Raw genomic sequence first — 25,656 nt, 5'->3', positions numbered from 1 at the left:
TGACCATACTTTTTATTCCCTAAACTAATCCCGCTCTCTTGGTCACACCTTACATCCTTTCAATATTCCTTTCACAACAAACAACCACCTAATTTCAAATAAAGAAGGTGGACTGTGCTTCAACAGCAGTGGAACATTCCACGTTCTAACCACAGCCTGTGCAAATAATTATTTCTGGCCTTTTTAATTCTTTCTGCATCTATCCACTGAAGTGGGTGCCATACTGTTTATCTGCTCCATTGAGTATAGTGGCCATGTGCTCCAATAAAAAAATCTAATCCTTGTTTGTTGTAATAAATGACAGTAATAATCTGCCCCAGTTAATAGTTTTTATTCTTTCATGGGATGTGGGCGTCGCTGACCAGGCCAGTTTTCGTTGCCTATCTCTAATTGCCTTTGAATTGAATGGCTCGCTGGGCCATTTCAGCGAGCAGTTAAGAATCAGCCACATTGCTGTGGGCCAGAAGTCGCATGTAGGCCAGACCAGGTAAGGATGGCAGATTTCCTTTCCTAAAGGATGTTAGTGATGGGTTTGAGATTCAATATGCTTGCTAAGAGAATAAAGCCGCAAAAATCCACATGTTTGAACAAACAAAAATAAACTTTACAAGGTCAGAAAGATAAAGCAATTTACTGTATCTGCCTTATACTCTTAATATTCAGGATTAATATGAGGTACATGTGAATTAACAGGCAAACTGGTCAGACACACTACACTGTACAATAAATGATAGATGCGACAAAGACAGATTCCATGGATTTCTCAGCAACCCACCCAGACGTCAGTAACTCTGTGAGTCAACTAATCTTGTTGGAACTCTGTCTCCCTCTCATGAGGGATTCCAGTTTTCCCCTTCAAAGACCTTGCCTTGGAATTCTCTCCAAAAGTCCCTCCAACTTGGGATGGCCTCAATGATGACCGACCTTGCAGAGTTTTCATCTCATCTTCCGAGACTCCGTTCCCCTGAATTTCCGAGTATGCACTCGAACACCAACTCGCAAGCACCACTTCAGCTCTTCAGTTGCGCTGAGTAGAATGCTACTACTCCAAAGGGGCACCTTCACCCCCAACGGCCTGCAGCGTTGAGTCACCAATCTTTTGCTGCCTCCTTAGATCTTCAGGACTTCTCCTGACCCCTCTTCGATTGCTAGGGCTTCTCCTCAGCCCTCTTTCTGCTTGGACCCTTTTTTTTTTGCTCCCTTTCTTCTTAACTGGGACCTCTCCCTGTCCCCAGTCTCAGTCCCCTGTCTGGGAGTCATATTTTGGGATCTTTCCATGTCCCCTGCCTGGGACTCTTCCCTTCAATAGTGCTTCGGCTTCCAGTAACATGACCTGGGTTTTCACATCGTATTTTCCTTTTTACGCAGGCGCACTGGTGCCAGGATGGTAGAGCCCTTTAACTGCTAGAGGAGAAACCCAGAACAGCATGTGCAGCCAGACACACTGCCGCCCACTGCAGGTGCGGTGAAACTCATGGCCTGCTGGGATCATAGTCCTTGGCCCAAAGAACTTAAAATGCTGAATTACACATGCACAGCCCGCTCCCGGTTTGTGCATGCGCAGAAACTCCAAGATCTGTCGGGACTTGAAGTTCTCGATCCCTGCACTCAATGAAGAGGTAAGTTGGCTTTGTAACAGTGGGTTGCTCTGTCTATCTGCTCCAATGAATGGATGCATGTACTGTATGTGGAACACCTTGCCATTTGTTTCTATGCAAACAGCACAACTGCCATAATAGTAGACGAGGGAGTGTGTTCACAAAATCATATTGTATGCAACACAAAATTGAATAATTTGAGATTGGGTGTTCTATTTAAGTAATTAACATGTTTATAAGATGTGTGGAAGATAATGATGTGTTGTGCATACTAAAAGATGCAGCATCTTTCAAGGGAAGATTAATGAAAATACTTGGTTTGAAAAAAATGGAACTTCAACTCCAAATTATTTGAGTGGTTTTAAATTTTTCGGGGCATCAGCACAGTGGCTTAAATAGTTATTTTCATATGTTTACTAACCTTTTTAGGATTTGTGACTTTAATAGTGAAATACTTATTCATTTTCTCACTGTTTTACAGCATGCCTGACCATCTGAGAACATTTGGGTTTTTAACAATTTATTTGCTATTTGGATCCCACTATAATTATCCTGGAAGTGTGCGGTGTTTTAAATATGAAAATAAAAATAGGTGAGAGTCTTCAGTGTTATTTCATAGGGTCTCACTTCTTCCATTGAATTCTAACCCTAGCAGATTGTTCATTTCTGAACTATAACACATTAAATAATCTTAACTGTTACTGAATTCTGAACTACAAGAAAAACGAGCTCACCATGGCATCTGGCTCACCCTAACCCTGTACTGGAAATAATTATTACGCACACTTCAAAAAGAAAACCTAAATGGGGCGAGAAAAAAAGTGGCTTGTGGGAACAGGTATGGGAAGCTAAACTTCATGTTTGCAGGTGGATCTGACTGACTTCTGTTCTTTGATTTTTCTCAGCTTGTGGATCTAGTATAGCTGCTGCATTCTCCTAGATTACTCTGTGGCAACAAAGGGACCTTTACTATTAGCACTTCAACTGAAAGTAAGTTTCTCAATTACAGTACACATCCCAATTGCTACAGAATTTGGGATTGTTAACACTGGAGAAGAGAAGGCTCAGGATTTATTGAAGTATTCAAAAATGCTTAAGGGAGTAGTTAAATTGATCCCTGATAATATGTTCGAGATTACCACCAACTCCACACCCAGGTGATGTGGGCTCAAGCTTAGAACAGAGATAGTGCATGTACAGTTTAGATTTAACTACTTTACGCAGAATGATAAATTTGTGAAATGGCCTGCCCAGCGGGGTGGATAATTTGAAAAGATTGACCGATATTTAAGGACATGTTTAACTGCGTGATTTTTGTGACTGACCAGATGGACTGAATAGTGTTTTCTGGTCTGGTACAGATAAGAGTTATCGATCCACTTTGTGATCGTACATTCTAGTTCAATCCTAAATATAGGAATTTGTGTAATGCTTTTTAGGTGGAGCTTATCCCCAATCCCTACTTTTTTTTCCAGCTCTGACAGTTGCACAAGTACACTGTAACCTCTCCAGCCTGGAAAGCTTGGGATCAAGTCATTCCTGGATTTTAGAATTTTCTGGATTATAGAATTACGTTAGAATGCCCAGTCATAACAGTGTGAACCAGAAATCACCGTAGATATAAAGACTTAACTGTGATGTAATACAGTGATAAAACATTATAAAGCAGTAATAAAAATTGTTTTACTTCTCCAAATATCAATTATCTTTACTGAGCCCGCCTTCTCAATTTGTTGCAATGCTTGTACAGTTGAGTGATGAGTTCATGAGTTGCTTGGGTCTGCTCAAAAAATTCCAGTCAACTGATTCTGAAGAACAGATTTCCGGACTGGGGAGGTTACAGTGTATAAAGGATGGCGTGCTTAAATAAAACCATCTAGTGCATACACATCAGGAATCATTCCTGGTCTTAAGCCAATGCACCTGTTTTGAATAGAATAAACTGTTGAATAAGACAACGCAAGCATGTCCTAGAAGGTACATTTTGAGGAAAATAAGTTTTCAAAAGTTGAATTTTAGTAGCTCATTTCTTCCATATAACTTGGACTTAACATGAATATAACTGCAACACTCAGAAGCTATCAGCTCATAGGATTGTATAGCACAAAAGGAGGCCATACTGCCCAACATGCCTCTGCCACCTCTTTGAAAGAGCTTTTGATTTGTACCATCCCTTGGGTTATCCCCATAGTGCTGCAAATGTTTCTTTTTTAGTATTAATCCAATTTACTTACGAAAGTTACTGTTGAATCTGCTTCCGCCCCCCTGCTGAGTTTTAAAAAAACAAATGCTCTGCACCTGCCCTGGCCTTTTTTGTCATGTACCTTTAATCTGTTTTCTGTTGTTTACTGATCCTTGAGCCAGTGGAAACATACCTATTCTATCAAAAGCTATCGTAATTTTGAACATCTCTATTGAATCTCCCTTTAACCTTTTGCTCGAAGAACAGTCCCAGCTTTTCCAGTCTCTCCAAATAACTGAATTCCCTCATCCCTCATGTTATTCTAGTAAATCTTCTATGTATCCTTTTCGGAGTCTTGACTTTTTTAAAAAAGTGTGGTTCCCAGAAATAGACACAATAACTCTGGCTGAGGTCTAACCACTCATTTTATAAAAGTTTACCATAACTTCCTTGCTTTTGTACTCTGTCTCTATTAATGAAACCAAGGATATTAAAACTTTTTTCTGTCTCGGGTTGATGTGCAACCAGCAGGAGAAAGTAATTGGTTCTGACTGTCTCCAGTCACACTTTTCAACCCATCGGCTCCAATCCTACCTTTTGATGGTGCCAACTTTTGATCCCAGTGGAAAAAAAAAGCACATTCTTCTTGTGAAATGTTGGCAGGCTGACACATCGGTTGAAATGCTGATGGCTGCATGCATGACTTTACCTGAAATATATAATAGATCCAGTGTTATGATCCTAAATGAGATCAAGTCCACTAAAACGGGAAATGTTGTTTAATTCTGCACTTTAGATGCAGTATTTAAGAACTGATTTTTCTAGGATTAGTTTGAGGAACATGACCATCACGTGTTTTAAAATCTTTTGTTGAATATTCATTTGGGTACAGTAGCACTCGTCACTTGGCAAGTGCTTGAGCTGCCTCTTTGGGTTGTGCCCATACTGCCCAATATCTGACTATATGTTAGTGACCCAAGAATGTAACAGTAGGACCTACTTGTGATCTGAAATAGATATTTGTATTCTTTAAGCCTGAGCAAACACTGGCGAGATGTGGCCAGATATGATTCATTGAGATTGCTTTAGTACTTGAATGTACAGGGAAATATTTATGAACAGATTCACATATTCCAATCAGTATGACTTGTTCTTGCTTAATACCAAAGAAATAAACATACTGTGCTTCCCTGTATAATAAGTGGGTCATCTTGCTTGACTTAAGCAAAATAATTCCTGACTACCATCTGCATGCTAACCTTCCCATAGCCTTTGCTGGGGCTACACTGCCTCATATCTTTCTGTTTCAAAAGCTTGCCTGTGTGTGTTTTATCTTCCTCTGTTCACAGCCTGAAAGGGATAGTAGACCTTGCAACACTGTGGTGACATTTTTTCAATGGTTGAGACAGGCTAATGCATTGCTTATTATTTATAGTATATGGGGAAACAACGTCAAGGCTAGCGCATTAGCAGCTTGACTACCTATGTCGCAGAGTCTTTTTAAACTTGTGTGAGTACATTTGATATGCAAGCAAACATTGAGTATGAAGCATAGATGCATTACAGTAATGAATAATACTTCAACAAAATTGTGTGCTTATATACTAGTTGAACTGAAATAATTCTATAATATGTTCCATTTATTTACTATAGTGGAAGAAAGGCAGGAATGTATTTTGCATTCTAGCTTTTTGCCTCCACTTGCTGTTTGCTTCAGATACATTGTGCATTGATGACATTAAGAGGAACTGCAAAGTTGCTGAAATCCTAATCCTCTTATCAGTCCACTTGTTTGCTAACGCTGGATGGACGGTTGTCCTTAATAGCTGTCATTTAGTAGAGCAAAACAATCAGTAGATATTGTGATATCTTAGAATGATAGCTGTTAATATCCTACAGGGGAGCATACAGTGCATTTCCTATTCAATACAAACCTTTTGAGTACCTTATTGTATTAGTAGTTTTAGGAATACTGCTTTTTGTCCTCTCAGGGTTGCCTGTAAGATTGTAGCAGAATTTGGTTTGAGGGGAAGATTTATTTGTTGGGTTGCAGCAGGAGTTGTTCAGGATGATTGGAAGTGAGACAACCCTTTATGTTTTACATTTCAATCATACTCTCCTCCCTCCACAACTGCACCCCCTGCACCACCCCACTCTGTTATTTTCATCTGGTAGACAAGGTAATATGTTTAGCTAGCTTCTCTGTGGTTGTGATCCATTGATAATAGTAACTTATTGAGTCATTTTTCTTCATGTATACTGGAGTAAATTGAATTGACTTAATCAATCCAAAATATATTGATTTTTTGGCCTAACCTCCTCATTGACTTTCACTGTTTTATGATGACTCTATGATCAAATCTGTCATGTCAATTGACAGGAGATTTGAAATATACTAGAGGCAGTTGGAGGAAAAAGGCCTAAATGCTGTGAATGGCAGGCCTTCACTACAATTTGTGTCCGATGCTTTTCTTTTTATCTTTTCTGAAAACCTGTTTACTGGCAGCGTTGTGGGAATCCTGAAAGAACATTGGCTGGATGAATGAATGGCCTTTTAGTTGCAAACCTACGGAAGCAATTTGAACTGAAAGAAATGTTATTAAGAAAATAACTACCCTTGCCAGAGATCATTATTAATATCAAGATATGCAGATCAACATGCATGTAATTTATTTTCTAGGCATTCTCCTTTGCAAGGTTAATTTAAATTGTGAAAATTGTTTTTGGGGAAAAAAAATCACTTGAGTTTTTTATTTTGTGTAGTTGCAAAATGTGATATACCAGTTTTTAGATGATACATTTTTAGATGTTTTTGATCTGAATGTTAATTACTCGAATATAGCAAGCATCATGTTTAAGGTGTGTTAGGATTCAAAGGGTGTAAATAAATACTTAGGATGAGCTATTAAACTGAGGGCTCATCTTTGTGCTTGAATGGAGGTAAAATATTGTGTGGCATTATTTTGAAGAATTTGGGGAAGTTCTTGTGTTTTGGCCAACATCCATCCTCAGCTAACATCACTAAAGAGATTTTAAAAAATTATTTCTGACTGACGATGAGACAAATTTGCGTTTGTAGAGTGCAAGCTGTGTGGTGCTTTATCAACCCTGATTGATAAATTAATATTTTCTTTGACAAAACTATTAAGAACAGCAAATTTAGACATATGTTTAAACAAATTTGATTTATATTTTTTGGCCGTTATATTGGGTAAAGATTTTGGAGCATAACGACATTACCAAGCATCAGTTTAGCTCTTATTTTAAAATGAAGAATTATATTAGGATTGTATTTTAAGTTCATGCCAAACCTAAGAGAAGAAGCAAAAAATGTTGAGGCGTGTGGAATGTAATTCCCATCCCACTTGTGGCACTGACAGAACTCATTGCAGCTTTATTGCTTATAATTGCCAGGTCACCATGTAACCCATGCTTTTTGATCAAGGAACTATTTATACTAGAAGCTGTATTACTGAACTTGGAAATAGGGGTTTTAAAGTTCCCTTTTTTCCATAATTGGGCATAACTAAGTGTTCACTGTTAAATTTCTTTTAACAATCTACTACACAGACATTACCCTAGAAACCATATTTTACCCAGTGGCAGAAAATTTAAATTAACCAATTAAACAGTCCCTCCAGCCTTAGGAATGGTAGCCACAGATCTGATAACATGACTTTATGACCTCATGATCTCACTCATGCAGCAGTGCCTTAACTTGTAATTTACTACTGACTCTTAGTTTGGGTTCTGCCTGGGCCACTCAGCTCCTGACCTCATTGCAGCCTTGGTTCAAACATGGACAAAAGAGCTGAACTGCAGAGGTGGGGTGAGAGTGACTGCCCTTGATATCAAGGCAGCATTTGACCAAGTGTGGCATCAAGGAGCCCAAGCAAAACTGGAGTAAATGGGAATTGGGGGAAAACTCTGCTGGTTGGAGTCATACCTAGCACAAAGGATGATGGTTGTGGTTGTTGGAGGTCAGTCACCTCAGTTCCAGGACATCACTGCAGGAGTTCCTCAGGGTAGTATCCCAAGTCCAACCATTTTCAGCTGCTTCACCAATGACCCACCTTCCATCAGAAGTGGGGATGTTTGCTGATGATTGTACAATGTTCACCAACCATGATTCCTCAGATACTGAAGCAGTCCATGTCCAAATGCAGCAAGACCTGGACAATATCCAGGCTTGGGCTGACTAGTGGCAAGTAACATTTGTGCCACACAAGTGCCAGGCAATGACCATCTCCAACAAGAGAGAATCCAACCATCACCCCTGGACATTCAATGGTATTACCATTGCTCTATTTCCCACAATCAACCTACCATTGACCAGAAACTGAACTGGACTAGCCATATAAATACCATGACTGCAAGAACAGGTCAGAGGCTACGAATCCTGCGGTGAGTAATTCCCTTCCTGACTCCCCAAAGCCTGTCCACAATGTACAAGGCACATGTCAGGAGTGTGATGAAATACTCTCCACTTGCCTGGATGAGTGCAGCTCAAACAACACTTGAAGCTTGACATCATCCAGGACAAAGCAGCCTGCTTGATTGTCATCACATCCACAAACATTCACTCCCTCCTCCATTGACACACAGTGGCAACAGTATGTACCATCTACAAGATGCACTGCAGAAACTCACCAAGCCTCCTTAGACAGCACCTTCCAAACCCATGCCACTATCATCTAGAAGGGAACACCACCACTTGAAAGTTTCGCTCCAAGCCACTCACCATCCTGACGTGGAAATATATCACCATTCTTTCACTGTCGCTGGGTCAAAATCCTGAAACTCCCTCCCTAACAGCACTGTGGGTGTATCTACACCACATAGATTGCAGTGTCTCAAGAAGACAGCTCACTACCACCTCGAGGGCGTTTAGGGATGCACAATAAATGCTGGCCTAGCCTGTGACACCCACATCCCATGAATTAATAAAATAAATTAAACAAAGTCAATAAATTGTTAAAGCTCATATTTATTACTTGTGTTACTTGGAAAACCATTGCATATAATATTATTTGCCCAATTGTGCAGTTTCTGCATAAAATGAAAACATTTAGGTGGAAAAATAGGTTTTTATGACTATTTGTCTCATAGTTTATGTGCATAGCATTTTGCTATGGTGACACAAAAATTCAGCGCTTTGTGAATCCAAAACAAGTAACCTCCACTGTTGTGAAATTCTCCCTAAAATGATTGACTGACTAACCGGGGAACATGTCAGTCAACTGTGGTTTAGGTATAGCACTGTTGCCTTTGAGTTGGGAATTCATGGGTTTGAGCTCCACTGCATGGATTTGTGCATGTAATCTAGATGGACCTTTCAGTACAGTATTGAGAGAGTGCTACATTGTCAGAGGTGTTTTCTTTTGAATGAAATGTTAAACTGGGTCCTCATCTGCCTTCTGTGGCACTATTTGAAGATAAACTGATGAGTTATTCTGGCTGATATTTATTCCTCGACAATCAAAAACAATTTGTCACTTTGTAAGACTTACTATTGGCAAATTAGCTGCCATGTTTAATTACATTACAACAGTGAGTATAATTTCAAAAATCAGTTGGCTGTTCAGCCCTTTGAGACCTCATGAAAGTTCTTTATATAAGTGTCAGATTGTTCCTCAGCATTGGATTACCCCCTAATATTTTAATAAGGCAATAGGAGTTATTCAAAAAGTCATGCAAATGTATTGAGAAAAATGTTTTTCGATATGACTTGTAGTTAGAAACCTACTTATGCAAAACTTTCTCAAAACTGTTTTGTCTTAGTTTTGGTATTTTAAACCTTTCAGATAACTAGAAGATGTGCTAGCTTGGCAGCTTTCGTAACACTGCTAAGACAGAACTAGTGTTTTATCGCTGCTCTTGTACTGTTCTCACTTCAGATTAAGTGTAGACATGTTTAATTGCTTTGTCTGTATTTATTTCCTAAAGTTGTGTCAACATTGATTTTTTTTTAAATAAAAGATTGATGAGTTGCAGAAGTGCACTCCTCCAAATATATATAGTATATCATTTCTAATGCCTATAACATATATTCTATATACATTCACATTGTGTGTCCCTTCTTGCCCTTTGCTTCTCAGCTTCATAGTGCCTTATGCATTGAGGATAATTTGAAAGATCTGGTCCACAGATGTATTCAGTCTACATAAATACCATTGTATGCCCAACCAATAAGAATATGCTATCTTCAAAGTTGTTCAGAAAAATAAAACCTGTAGTTTATTTTAAAATATAAGAAATGAGCTTTCTAACATTGGTTCGTATATTGTAGCCTAAGATATGTCAATTTTAACTTTGCATGTTATGCATTCTGGGTTTAGGTCGAGCATGAACTTGTCTACTCTGACTCGAGCTTCAGTTGCACCGCTTGGTAGAGACTGTGCATGTGTCTATGTATGCATGTGTGGAACTGCTGTCTCAAATTCTATTGTAAATGTTTAGACAGTGCAATCAGCAATTGCAGATTGTTTTCAAAAGTGTATAGGAATTTCAGGGCAAATGCTGGGCATTTATTACATCTGGTATGATAGCACACAGGAGTTATGTTAAATGTGACAGCATATGCTATGCAGTTAACAAATCTAACCAGCATTTTTTCCCCCTGCAATTTAAAGTAAGGCTTGGTTAGGGGGCATTTGGTGCCCTCCTGCACCTTGCACAAGATGGCCATTCTTCATGTGAATATTGGCCAGCAACTAACTTCATTGTGTTAGGTAGACACCACAGCTCCCAGCCTTGTTTCATTTCCAAATATACAGCTTTTCAGTGGTGTTCACTTGTTAAGACATTGTAATAGGATTAATCTATTCCTTTTTCCTAGCTCTGAAACTTGAAGCCAATTGCATTATCACATCTGCTGCCCTGGGTGAAATGAGCTAATTCAGCAGAGATTAGGGTTCAGACTTGTGATCTTCTGGCTTGTGCAGGTTGTCTTTCTGAATTTAGTAAGTGGATTATTTGCACATGTTGAATTGGATATAGCTGTACGTAGCGATGCTAATGTTATAGTTACGTTAATAGATGACACAAGTGTATCACTTTGACATAAGGTATGCAGCGCATCATTAGTACTATTTAGTAACAAGAATTTTAGTATTTCTATAAACAGATTTTTATATGATGGCTAAATCATTCCCAGTGTATCTGAGGCCTCAAAAGTTTCAGACTAATTCAAAAGCAGTTTTACCAGTGCAGCGCACTTAAGTTGCCCTATTTTACTGCAGTAATGGATATAGCCACACCTTGATGGCTTTACATTCTGCTGTACAGACAATTCAGTGTGTTGTTTAGGTTGAGTACAAAGTTTCAACTAAAGGCTAAGGAATAATGGGTATATTGCGTAAAGGGCTGAAATACTGAATTGTGAATAAACTTGAGAAAACAGTAACTAAACTTAAAGCTTTATCTTTAAGCGATGCTGAACCCTGAATGCTTCAGTGGGCAAGTTGGTCAAACTGATGTAAGTCTGCATAGTGCTGCTGGAAGTGGTGCCACTTGAATAAATATCTCTCCCCATACATCCATTTGTTGACATGAGGTTGCCTCCTGGCCCAGCAGACTTGTGTAAATGCGATTTACTTAGAATCATAGAATGGTTACAGTACAGAAGGAGGCCAATTCAGCCTGTCATGCCTGTGCTGATTCCCTGGAAGAGCAACTTGCCTAGTCCCGGTCCCCTGCCTTTTCCATATAGCCTTGCAAATTTTTTCATTTCAGATAATTATTCACTTCTCTTGCGAAAGTCTCAATTTAACCTGGCTCCTCCACACTCTCGAGGACTGCTTTTCAGATCCTAACCATATGTGCCCTCTGGTTCTTGATCCTTTGACCAACGGGAACAGTTTCTTCCTATCTGCCCTGCCCAGGCTCCTTATGATTTTGAACATTTCGATCAAATCCCCTCTCAACCTTCTCTTCTCCAGGAATAACAGTTCCAGCTTCTCTGCTCTATCCAGGTGGGTGAAATCCCTCATCCCTGGAACCATTTCTTGTGAATCTTTTCTGCACCATTTCTAACGCCTTCACATCTTTCTTAAAGTGTGGTACCGAGAAGTGAACACACGACTCCAGTTCAGGCCTAGCCAGTGTTTTAAGCAAGTTTATCACAACTTGATTGTTCTTTCACTCTAGCCCCTATATCTAAAGCCCAGGATTCTGTATGCTTAATTAACCACTTTCTCAACCTGCCCTGCCTCCTTCAATAATTTGTGCACGTATATCCCCAGGTCCCTCTGCTCCTGTGCCCCCTTTAGATTGTACCTTTTATTTTATATTGCCTCTCCTCATTCTTCCTACTAAAATGAATTGCTTCACACTCCTCATTAAATTTCATTTGCCACTTGTTCGACCGTTCCACCAGCCTGTCGTAAGACCTCTTGAAGTCAGTCACTGTCCTCCTCACAGCCACAATAATTCCAGGCTTTGTGTAATTTGCAAATTTTGAAATTGTGCCATGTATACTCAAATCAAGGCCATTGCTATTGATCAAGAAAACCAGTGGCTCTGACACCAACTCCTTGGGAACCCCCACTATATAACTTCCTCCAGTCTGAAAACAGCTGTTCCACCACTGATTCCTGTCATTCAGTCAACTTCCTATCCATGCTGCCACTGTCCTTTTTATTCCATGGGCTTCAACTTTGCTGGAAAGCTTATTATGTGGCACTTTATCAAACACACACCACATCAACCACATAACTCTCATCAGGGCACCACGGGGGTCAAACTGAGTGTCCTGTAGTTGCTGGGTTTATCCTTCCACACTTTTTTTGGACAAAGATATAACATTTGCATTCTCTAGTCCTCTCACCCCATCTCTTTATCTAAGGAGGATTAAAAGATTATGGCCAGTGATTCTGCAATTTCCGTTACTTCCCTCCATATCCTCGGATACATCTCATCCGGCCCTGGTGACTTTTAAACTTTAAGCACAACCAGCTTATCTAATAACTTTTTATTAATTTTTAAACCCATCCAGTGTCACAACTACCTCCTCTTTCACTATGACTTGGGCAGAATTTGTTCTTTGGTAAAGACAGATGCAAAGTAGTCATTTAGCATCTCAATCTTGTCTTGCACCTCCATGCGTAAATCCCCTTTTTAGTTTGAAGATGCTTCACTTCAGACCAACCCTGGAGTTAAGATATATATAAATGCAGTTTGAATCCACTGTCAGGACTTGACCTGACACCAGAGCAGAGTTGTGAAACTCCCTGAAGAACGGAGTCTTGGGTTGAAGTCATGTTTGGGCTGTAACAGTCCATCTTCATTCCAAGTTTATCATTAACCTGAAATGGATTTGTTGTTTTCACTGATGCATAACTGGTGCAATGTGATTGTACCCTAAGTATATTTAATGTGTACTTCAGTTCTGACAAAAGGTCATTGATCTGAAACACTAACTTAGTTTCTGTCTTCACAGATGTTGCCTGACCTGCTGAGTGTTTCCAGCATTTTCTGTTGTTTTACTGTACCTTTGCTCTGTTGCAACCACTGGATTTTCCAGTTTTCTCCAAAACATAAGAGCACTTCTGCACCTAGTCAGGCATGACTTGTGGTGCCCTGGTTATGTGCCTAGGCATGTACACTTTCTCCACAAATTTGGAGCAAACCAATTGTGAATGAGATATTCATGTTGAATGTGACTCGCATGCATATTGCCAGGGATGCATAAAATAGTATTAGTCGTTCACCCTAGATGCTTCAGCATTTTGTCTTCGAGTTCCTTCAAACTACTGAATTCACTAATTCCAGGCCACACTGCTCTTTTAGTGCAGTAGGTTCTGTTATAATCAACATCTTGAGACCATGGTTGAATTAATTAAGTGTATTGGGGGTGGAACAGAAAATGAACTTGTCCTATTTCAGATACAACCGGCTGAAACAGAACAAGTATGTTGAGGTTATCAGGAAACACTTTTTTAAAAACTATTTTTAGCAAGCTAACCACAATCCATCCATAGGAGCAAGTCCATTTTGCTGTGGGGAAAATTACTTTTCCTAATTGTCAAGCAATAGTTTTGAGTAACCTACTAACTTTTACGTTCAATGTCAAGAACTGTGTTTCAAATAATTATCTGTCTACCATTATAATAGCAATGTCTTTTCAGTGTACATGGTTGTTGCAAAAGATGCAGGAAAATTCTTCTTTCCCAATGATAGCCCCTTATGGAAAACAGCAAAAAAAGCCCAAGATGCGTCCATTTAAAGCTTTATTATGCCTGTCAGAAATATCCTAAAGTGCTTCACATGAGGGATTACTGTGCAGTACAGTGGCGTAAAGGGGTGGATGTCAATTCGTGCATGTCAAGGTACCACACAGCAGTGAGATGAATTTAATTTTGCTGATTGGTTAATGGAAGAACATTGGGCAGTAGGCAAGAAAGACAATGGAGAATTGAAAAAGGTGTTGAAACCTGAGTAGGTTTGGAATCTGACCCCTATGTCTTCAGATAATGATGCATGTTGATGAGGAAGCAGAGGGGGCCATGGACAGACTGTGCAGGATTCTGAAAGTAATGATGTGGGTAGGAAGGGTAGCTGTTGCTGGCGATACTCTGGCAATGATTGGATAGGTAAGAGCAGAAGCAAGTTGAAAAAAAGTTGCATTGTAAAGTATACAATGTGATATTGAATTAGCTGAAAGAAAATGGCCTGCAAATGTCGGTGTACTAATCACTTTAATCTTTATAGACAATATGCAAGTAACAATGTTGAGAGATACAGCCAGAAGAGTAGAGAGCAAATCTCAAAATGCTCTGTTAAGCCAATGCAGCACTCCAGGAGATCATGCTTGGAATAATATGTTCAATTCTGGTAAAGCTGGTTAGAGGGGAATTAAGGACAGTTTCTCAGAGGTGTTGGAAGTGAGTAGAAATGTCATACAAGGCTTTGCCCTGGGACTATTTCTGTTCACTGTGTACTTCAGTAATTTAGAAATATATAGCTAGAAGGATTTGTGCCCAAATTTGCATATGACAACTGAAATGGGTGTAACAAAAAATCTCTTAAGGACTAAAGTAAAGTGTAAAGGGATATTGATAAGATGATGAAACGGACAAAAAAGTGTCAGTGGTTAAGACAGCTAAAACAGAGGTTGCAGTTGTACGATTAAGTGTAATATGTGTGGGATAAAAACAGCAAAGAAATTAGTGTTGGAAGGCTGCGTAATGCAAGACCAAAATTAGTGATCGGAGCAAGACCATGTCAGCATTTAAGAAAATTCTAGATAGCTGGTTGAAGAGCAGCAATATTAAGGGAATTGGGAACAATGCAGACACATGAGATTATGACTAATGTTCTTGCAGAGGATAAACAACTATGACAACTTGCAAATATATAAAACACTTTTAATGTGCTAAACATCCCAAGGTTCTTCTAAGAAACATAATCAATCAAACAATTTGATGAGTCACATAAGGAGCTATTAGGGCAGATAACCAAAAGTTTTGTCAAAATGGTAGATTTTAAGGAGCGTCTTCAGAGTTCAGCAGCTGAAGGCATGGCCAACAATAGTGCTGAAATTAAAATTGGAGGAGCGTAGAGCGATGTGGGGCTGGAGGAGATCAGAGATGAGGAGAGCCGAGGCCATGGAGGGATTTGAAAACAAGAATGAGAATTATAAAACTGATGCCACTCATTCAGGAGCCAGTGTACATCAATGAGCACAGGAGCATTGAGTGGTTGGACCTAATAGCCCGTTATTGTTTTGTAGTTTCTATGTAATTAGGAATGCAGCTACAACACTTCCTGAAATTCTCATCCGTCTTTGTCACCTCCAAACTTGCCTCGCTAACTTCCCACGCTCCACTCTGGTAATTACACAGGTCCTCCAATGCCTTTGTCTTTCCAGACCCCTCAGTCACCAACACATTGACGTCGGAATACTTGTGCTAATCTGTTAATATCTTCGTGGCCTTTCTCGATTGTATCTTTAAAGCTTCTATCCCAGTTTGCACTTGTCAGTCTTCTGATATCTGGTCTTCTATTTCTCTCACTTTGCATTTCGCCATTGGTAATAGAGCCTTAAGCCATCATGCCTTTGAGACCCCTCTGGCTTGCTACCTCTTTTCCCCATCTATAACTGCACTTTCAAAGCTGCTACTTTTACCAGGCTTTTGCCAATTTTTACCAATTTTACTATTTTACCAATGTCAAAACTGCTAATTAATGTAAATTGTGTAACATCCTATGCATGTATGCTTCTCTGGTGACCAGCTTTTAAAATTAGAAGAAGTATTACCAGTGCTTTTCACACATTCAGTCCTTCATCTGCATGATCTTAAAAGGTCTTAAGTCATATAAATCATAAAGAAGGAATACCATGATAATCTATCACTAGTTAAACATACTAGGATTTGGGAGGGTTGATAAGAGCAAAAAAACTTCAGATGCTGGAAATCCAAAACAAAAATAAAAATACCTGGAAAAACTCAGCAGGTCTGGCAGCACCTGGGGAGAAGAACACAGTTAACGTTTCGAGTCCGTATGACTATTCAACAGAGGGGTGGTTGAGTTGGGGGATGCAGAGGAAAAAATAGATTTTAAGACCAGTGTTTAAAATTGTGAAGTTAATGTGAACAGAAGAGGTAGGCAGGATTCGTAACTTAACGCTTGTTCTTGGAAGGTAGGTGACACTGAAAAACTTATTTGTCAATCTGTAGATGATATTCTTTGTCTCCTGTATGTCTTTCAGCATCTCATACCCTGAGGGTATTACCGGTCATCCGGTGAGAGGCTAGAGTCACACGTAGACCCTATTAACAATTCCATCACTTTTGTGGTCATTTGATAGCCCACAGATTCTCTAGGTTTATAGAATTCAATTTTATAACTTGCAATGCTTTGATTTGAACTCTTGGTTGCTTGTCTGACTACTCAGCCACTGTACCTAATCCTAATAAAAGATGCAATTACCAAAGTTTCTCAAATGCATGATTTAGAGAGGCTTGATCTGTATTGGTAAATAAAATGAATACAACTAAATTTTAGTATTGTCTCAGTTTTGCTGTTCATAAAACATGTGCACTTAAAATGACAATTATTTTGATAGCTCCCATTTATTGCCTTCTGTGCTTCCTAGTCTTTCCCCCTATCCGTACACAAACTATTTCTTCCCTCACCCTCACAAAAATCATCAAATGTACAACCTTATAATCAAATTCAGTAAAACAAACTAAATAGTTGCTGGGATCATACCAACATAGCCCTGTAAACCACCTCCTCCTTTCTCTTCCTATTGCCTGTGCACTGAACATTTTTTTTCCCAACTAGCCACAGTATAGCATTTATTGACTGCTTCTAAGTGCCAAGGGACAGAAATGCCAGACTAGTTTACATTTGGTGATTGCACATCACATTCTTTATAGTGCAGCACCCAGTTAATATTGCAGTTGAAGGAATGTATGTGGCAGCCACTTAATGCACAAAATTCTGTCAAGTCTCCCTCCTCTCCTGATTCCTTAGGAGTGGTTGGCGTTTCCTGATGACTGGTGCAGATTATATATTATGTATTTGTGGTTACTTTAATTATAGAAATAAGAGCATTTGACTCAACAGAATTAAAGTTCACTGCTAAAATATCACCAGTACAATGGTGTTTAGAATCAACTCTTGATCGCCCCACTTATATTCTGTGCAGGCAAACCAATATTTCTGCTCTTAAATAGGAGAGTGCCTTAGTCTTTCAGGCTACATCCCATTGGCACATCCTTGATGATCTGGGGCTTTATTTCAGTTGATGATGTTGAGAAATATGAGCAGTTTGAAGAAGGGTCAACCATAAAAGTAGTTATAGTAAATAGATTAGAACTGAGAAAGGTTTACTTACAATGTTTGCAGTCAAGGTGCTGCAGACCCCTCCATTCCAAAGATGCACGCTGGGGTGACTTATTTAGTACAGCTTTGGAAGATGATTTTATTGATTTCATGAAAGGAATGGGAAGCTGTCAGAATGTAATTTTAACAACTCGAGTGCCTTTTAGTGAAAGGAGACCACCATTCTTACCTGGTCTGGCCTCTATGTGACTGTGCCAATGTAGTTGTCTCTGAACTGCCCAGTAAGTGTCCAGCTAGCCACTCTGTTGTTTAGGAGCTGGTGATGGGCAACGAATTCCAACCTTTCCAGTGGCACTTGCCCTAAGAAAGAGGAAAGAGAAACAAATGAGTGAACAACTCATATTTTGTGTGTCTTTATTATATATTTCTGTTTTATCCCTGGAAGAAATTGCAGTTACTTTGCGTTGACATTGAATGTTTTCGATTAGCAGGATTTTTGAGACTGATTTACCCATTATCTCTTTGTTAGCATATAACTGATCATAATTCCTGATATCTTTAGCTTTTTCTACATAACAACAGAGAAGCTGCTTACGTCAGTACAGTGGAAGTGTTCCAATTCTGACATGTGAAACGTGGGCTGTGGTTTTCTTTTTCATATGTGAATATGGTTCTGCTGCTGGGGTAAGGGAACTGGTATTAGTATTGTAAATTCCAGGAGCTTGCTCACAGACGCCAGTCTTCCAGAATCCAAACTAAAACAGCGGCAATATAAAAGCGACTTTGTGATCTCTGCGCTAAATAAAACTCAAAAAAAATTACCTTTAACCTATAGCCACACATATCCAAACACACTCTTGTTTACATTTAGCTGTGAACAGGGATGCAGTTTACTTGAACCGTTAGTAATTTCTGTGATGATTCATAATGCCTTAAACCTGCTCCACCTGAAGTCTGTTCCAGCATCTGTAGTGAGTGTAAGATCCCATGGGGTGGTAGTGAATGTATGGAGAACTGAATATGTCGACACACAATATTCTGGAACAGGGAATCTCTTAGCATGCCTGTCTAGTTTGACCTGTTCTTGTATCCTTCTCAAAGTTTTTTGCCCACAAAGTTAGTACAGGTGCAAGCTGCTAATGATGCAGTGGGGGCAACAGGGCTGGTGGGACCTTGATATATAACAGGACAGTGCATCTCCTTAACAAATGAGATTTAAGCACTCAAATAAACATGAAAGACAAAGAAGGCGGGCAACTTTATATCAGGTACAAAGAGGGAAATGAAGAAGGAAAGACTGAGTTGAGATTAAAAGTTAAGAGAAAATAGACAAATGAAGTGTAATATTTAAATCTCCAACAGTTCACATTCTGAAGGAATAACACTCCACAATTTTCTAATTGTTCATTTTCTGGACAAGAGAAATTGATTGGTAGACATTAACACTTGTGCAATAGCACTTACACTATTAATTACTGGACTCAACTTTGTGTGGTGAGTTAAATGGGCAGTTAATGGAGAGCAGATGAAGTGAGAGTGGCAGGGGAGTGGGTGAAACAGTGGACGAAATAGGGGAGCGAAATAGGTGAGTGAAGCAAGGCAAGCGGTGAGGGGTTGGTCAGTAAGCCACTTTTAAAAGCTAATGAAGCTCTTGTGTTTCTAATTGTGTACCAGTTGCCAGTTCTTAAGGCAGCATTGTGTTGGGACAGTGCCTGCACCAGAAAACTCCCTAGGATTATCCAAGTTAATTTGGAATTAGTGTTTGATGCAGGCAACTACCTGAAATGTCACTGTCCATGACATTGCAGGCTCTGGCACAGCATCTTCACATGTACTGAAAGTGCTTCCTGTGGCATAAATAAACACAGCTGATGAATAATGGTGACTGAAGCTATCAGATTGTTATCATAGAATGGTTACAACACAGAAGGAAGCCATTTGGCCCATTGTGTCTATGCCGGTTCTCTGAAGGAGTAATTCACCTAGTGCCATTCCCTGGCCTTCTCCCTGTAGCCCTGCACATTCATCCTTTTCAGATAATTCAGTTCCCTCATGAATGCCTCAATTGAACCTGCCTCCACAGCAGTGCATTCCAGATCCTAACCACTCGCTGCATGAAAGTTTTTTCTCGTGTCGCTATTGCTTCTTTTGCATATAATCTTAAACCTGGTTATCAATCCTTCCACCAATGGAGCAGTTTCTCCCTATCTACTCTGTCCAGACCCCTCATGATCTAGAATATTGCTATCAAACCTCCCTTCCAACCTTCTTTTCTCCACGGAAAACAGCCCCAGTTTCTCCAGTCTTTCTGAGTAATTGGAGTTCCTCATCCATGGAACCATTTTCATGAACCTTTTGTTCGAACAAAAGTCAGGTTCACTAAAACAAAATTTCTGAAGAAAGCTCCCTGACCCGAAACATCTCTTGTTCCTCACTCTGCAGGTGTTGCCAGACCTGCTGAGTATTTCCAGTGCTTTCTGTTTCAAACCTAGTTTACAAATGTCCTTTAGGAAAGGAAATCTGTCATCTTTGCCCAGTCTGACCAATACATGGCTCTAGATCCACAGCAATGTGGTTGACTTTTAACTGCCCTCTAAAATGGTCTAGTAGACCATTCAGATGGATTCAAGTAGGCTCACCATCATCTCAAAGGCAATTAGGGATGGGCAATAAATGCTGGCCTTGATGGTGACACCAACATCCTATAAATGAATAAGACAAGAATTAATGTTCATATGTAGAAGTTTCATGAAAATCATGTAGAGACTAAGGGCAAGATATTGCTTTTGCAAAGCTACCGGTAGAGTGATGCAAATCAGTCAGAATTTTGTGTCAATTTGCAATTCTCAGGGTATCTGTTCTTTGACACAATTTGCTACATTTACGCTGTAGGCACTCCTCGGCTTCACGATTTTGAGTTACAATGAATGGTGCTTATGATGTTTCTAAATTGACTGTTTTGACTTTCCCATGTCGGTTTTGACTTTACGACTCCACGCCCATAAACAAGTTCAAAGGTTCATACGTGTGCATCGACATTCTGCACCGCCAATCTCCCTGACACAAGACACTTGGTTGCTGTTCCAACACCATTTTTACTTGGCAAATCTTTATTTTGAAACTTTTACAACATAAATACATGAATGTTGCTATATTACTCGTCTATAATTGATTGAATACAAAATAATGGGTTATTTTGGTGAAAATAGGGTATCGGGCCTTGGTTCAAGAACCAATCCCCCATTTATAACATTGTTCTTATGGGAGAATCAGTTCCGAGTTACGTCATTTCAACTTAAGACGGGGCTTTCAGGAACCAATTGTGTCGTAAGTCCAAGGACTGCCTGTATTTACATTATTTATATAAACCAAGCCGTACATTTTATAGGTTACTAGCAGTTTTGAGTGGAAATGGGATAGGAAATCTCAGTTGACTTCCTGAATAGTTGTTTTGTTCATTTAAATAATGACTAGATTGAAACCCACGATTAGGCTGTATTAGCACCTTGGTTCTTTTTCTTGAGTAAAATTTTCTCTGTATATCTTATTTACTGACATCTTAACTTCTGGCTGTTTAATGGGAGTGAGGAAAAAGTGAAAGCAAAGGAAGAAGTGCTTGTTATTTATATGTGGTATGCATGGAATACCTGTATAAATTGTCTACATATTAGATAGAAATTTTTGTGGGGAGGGGAAGCAATTGTTGCCACTGGTTGTCAAAATTTAATATTTTGCATTCTGCAAATATTGTTCAGTTTGCAATATTTACAAACTGAGCTGAGTGCAAATTGGAATGTTGCAGGCAGGCAGACTGACTTAATTTGGCCCCTCTCGCTGGTAAATGAAGACAGCATATATTTTGCCAGTTGGAGTTTCTTTGCTCCTTGTTTTAGACCTCTCACTGTCAAAGTTTAGAATGAGGTCTCCAGCCTCTCAACGAAGGCATTTAAAATCAGACATGGCACCCAGTTAATTAATCGGGCTTGTCCAGACTTCTGTGATTTATCTGAGCCTAAAGTACTGGCATCAGGTGATCAAGCTCTTGAAAGTATCATACTAGGTGGTTCATTTCAGGAGAAGCATAGAAAGGAACCAGCTATGCTCTTCAGGGCACATGGTATCATTAGCTCCTATACACCCTAACTGAGGGTACAGAGAACCCATAATGCAATGCAAACAAACTATCAATAGCAATATGAATGCTAAGAGACAAAATTACTATTTTATCAGTAAAGAGATTCAACTGGATTGTGATCATCTGTGCTATTCCGCACTGACCTATGCAGTGTATTAACTGCATTAAAAACAAAGCACTACCATAGTTGGATTAGAAATAACTGTCAAAGCCAATTAATCATGATGTTTAAAAACAGTGGTCCATGGGCGGCCACTGCTGTCCATGATTGTTGCATTAATGTCTGCAGCCTGAATGAGATTCTCAAAATGTATCCATAAAAGTTAGCTGAATGGGTCACATTATTTCTTATAGACAATAATAGTACAAATGAACATGAACAGTTTGGTTGGTGCTGGAACACCTGTGCATCAGTTGATGTAGAGTTAGCACTAGCATCAACTATTGACACTGAAGTTTATCAATATCAAGGATAGATTAAATCAGATACTCCAGGGAGATAATCGATTGATCAGATAATGCGGGGTTTCCTTCAAATGGAGATCCTTAAGATAAAAAGCCCTGATTTTTGTAACTATTATCAGCACAAAGTAGCCTTTGCACTGTATTCCCTCAGTGCAGAGATCCCTGGAAAAAATGTGGGAGCTACTCATTATCCAAGAAGGTGTCTGAAATGGACTTGGACTTGTACACCAACTTCTCTCTTAGCACCATTTTCATTGAGTTGCTTTGACCCGACCAATTGCAAACTCTCAAGCCTCGTATTAATGACTTGCTAGATATTTTCTTCCAGTCTTATACCATTCCTAATTCCTCTTGTTTATTTCCCTGCAAACTGTTGTTCTCCGACATCATGGCAGTTAGCAGAGGACAGAGGAAAAGAAGTAGGCTTATTAATCCCTTGAGCCTGTTCTGCCAATCAGTGAGTTCGTGGCTGATCTGCAGTCTAACTCCATATGGGTGGGGGACTTCAATGCCCATCACCGAGACTGGCTCGGTAGCACCACTACTGACTGAGCTGGCAGAGTCCTAAAGGGCATAGCTGCTAGACTAGGTCTGCAGCAAGTGGTGAGGGAACCAACAAGAGGGAAAAATATACTTGATCTCATCCTCACCAACTTGCCTGCTGTAGATGAATCTGGCCATGACAATATCAGTAGAAGTGACCACCGCACAGTCATTGTGGAAACGAAGTCCCAGCTTCACATTGAGGATACCCTCCATTGTGTTGTGTGGCACTACCACTGTGCTAAGTGGGATAGATTTCGAATAGATCTAGCAACTCAAGACTGGGCATCCATGATGTGCTGTGGGCCATCAAGTGCAGCAGAATTGTGCTCAAACACAGTCTGTAACCTCAGGGCCTGGCATATCTCCCACTCTACCATTACCATCAAGCCAGGGAGGGGGTTGGGGCGGAGGGGGGTTGGAGGGGAGTGGTGGGGACGGGGGTGGGGGCTGTGGAGGCGGTGGCAGCATATCAGTGCAAAAGATAAGGCTGAAGCATTTGCCACAATCTTCGGCTGGAAATGCTGAGTGGATGATCCATCTCTGCCTCCTCTGGAGGTCCCCAGCATCACAGATGCCAGTCTTCAGCCAATTCAATTCACTCCACGTGATATCAAGAAACGGCTAAAAGGACTGGATAGTGCAAAGACTATGGGCCCTGACAATATTCCAGCAATAGAACTGAAGACTTATGCTCCAGAACTTGCCACACCGCTAGCCAAGCTGTTCCGGTACAGCTACAACACTGGCATCTACCCAGTTATGTGGAAAGTTGCCCAGGTATGTCCTGTACAAACAAAGCAGGGCAAATTCAACCTGCAATTACCACCCCATCAGTCTACTCTCGGTCATCAGTAAAGTAATGGAAGGGGTCATCAACAGTGCTATCAAGAAGCACTTGCTTAGCAATAACCTGCTCACTTCTGCCCATTTTGGGTTCTGCCAGGGCCACTCAGCTCCTGACCTCACTGCAGCCTTGGTTCAAGCATGGAAAAAAGAGCTGAACTCCCGAGGTGAGGTGAAAGTGACTGCCCTTGACATCAAGGCAGCATTTGACTGAGTGTGGCATCAAGGAGCCCCAGCAAAATTGGAGTCAATGGGAATCAGGGGAAAACTCTCCACTGGTTGGAGTCATACTGAGCACAAAGCAAGGTGGTCATGGCTGTTGGAGGTCAGTCACCTCAGCTCCAGGACATCATTACAGGAATTCCTCAGGGTATTGTCCTAGGCCCAACCATTTTCAGCATCTTTCATCAATGACTTTCCTTCCCTCAAGCGGTCAGAAGTGGGGATGTTTGCTGATGATTGCAATGTTCACCATTCGTGACTCCTCAGATACTGATGCAGTTGATGTCAAAATGCAGCAAGGTCTGGACAATATCCAGGCTTGGACTGACAAATGGCAAGTAACATTCGCGCCACACAAGTGCCAGGCAATGACCATCTGCAACAAGAGAGAATCTAATCATCGTCCCTTCACGTTCAATGCCATTACCAATACTGAGTCCCCCATTATCAACATCCAGGGGGCTACCGTTGATCAGAAACTGAACTGGACTAGCCATATAAATACTGTGGCTACAAGAGCAGGTCAGAGGCTCGGAATCTTGCAGTGAGTAACTCACCTCCCGACTCCCCAAAGCCTGTCCACCGTCTACAAGGCACAAGCCAGGAGTGTGATGGAATACTCCCCACTTGCCTGGATGAGCGTAGCTCCCAAAACACCCAAGAAGCTTGACACCGTCCAGGACAAAGCAGCCCACTTGATTGGCACCACATTCACAAATATTTACCCTCTCCACCACCAACGTACAGTAGCAGCAGTGTGTACCATCTACAAGATGCACTGCAGGAATTCACCAAGGCTCCTTAGCACCATCCAAACCCAAGACCACTACCATCAAGATGGACAAGGGCAGCAGACACATGGGAAGACCATCACCTGGAAGTTCCCTTCCAAGTCACACACCATCCTGACTTGGAAATATGTTTTCATTCCTTCACTGTCGTTGGGTTAAAATCCTAGAATTCCCTTCCTAACAGCACTGTGGGTGTACACCACATGGACTGCAGTGGTTCAAGAAGGCAGCTCACCACCACCTTCTCAGGGGCAACTAGGGATGAGCGATAAACGCTGGCCCAGCCAGCGAACCCCCATCCCATAAATGAATTAAAAAATTTGTGGCAAATTTATCAATCTCTGTTATAAACAATTGATCGACCAGGAATTGCTTCTGCAGATGGGAATTTTAAATTTCTGCCACACTTTGCATGAAGCATTTCCTGATTTTACTCCTGAAAGATTTGGCTCTAATTTTTTGACTATGACCCTAGTGCTGGACATCCCAACTAGCAAAAATTGTTCCTCCCAACCTGTCCAACCTGTTTCCCTAATATCTTGAAAACTCAGTTAAACCTTGCCCTACCCTTCTAAATTCCAGGGAATACAACCTGAAATTGTGTAATCTGTCCCGATAGCTTGATCCTTGGAGCCAAGGTCTTATTTCAGTAAATCTAAGCCAGTATACCCTTCCTAAGGTGCGGTGCCCAGAACCAAAGGTGTTGCTGTTGTTACAAACCCCAGAAGAAGTGGAGGAAAATGCACCATTTAACATTGAAGTTCAGGCCCTTGGAGACTTGAAACAACAAGGCCCAGTAGGCCTCCGTGGTTTCTGTGCATGCGCCGGCCCTGGAATGGCAGCACATGCGCAGATCCTTCCTTTGTCTGATCTCAGTGGTTCTGTGCATGTGCCAGCCAATGTACATGCCGGCCAGAGCCTGGCGGTACAAGCGCAGTTGGTTGGGATCCTCATTGTAAAGCCGGTAAATGGCTGTGCACATATTGCAATTTGTTCTGTTCCGTTTTTTTTCTATTTAAAGGGAGCCCTGCGCCTGCACAGAAGAAGAAACTAAAGCAAAAGTGAAAAAGAGTAAGAAGA

General features: G+C 40.5%; 1 protein-coding gene across 2 annotated transcripts in view; it reads left to right on the top strand.

The window, feature by feature from the left end:
- The window catches only part of chd9 (chromodomain helicase DNA binding protein 9), a 252,942-nt gene that overhangs the window by 25,893 nt on the left and 201,393 nt on the right, over positions 1-25,656 (top strand). Inside the window, exon 2 of one of the 2 annotated variants that reach the window (XM_078544287.1) lies at positions 2,504-2,588. The exons of the other annotated variant lie outside the window; for it this stretch is intronic. The gene's annotated coding sequence lies outside the window, so the exon portion shown is untranslated. The remainder of the gene's footprint in view (positions 1-2,503; positions 2,589-25,656) is intronic. 2 annotated transcript variants of the gene reach the window in all.

This window comes from Cetorhinus maximus, chromosome 6 (genome assembly GCF_964194155.1).
Source record: "Cetorhinus maximus chromosome 6, sCetMax3.hap1.1, whole genome shotgun sequence".
NCBI lineage: Eukaryota > Metazoa > Chordata > Chondrichthyes > Lamniformes > Cetorhinidae > Cetorhinus > Cetorhinus maximus.
This window is presented reverse-complemented; position numbering and strand designations above follow the sequence as displayed.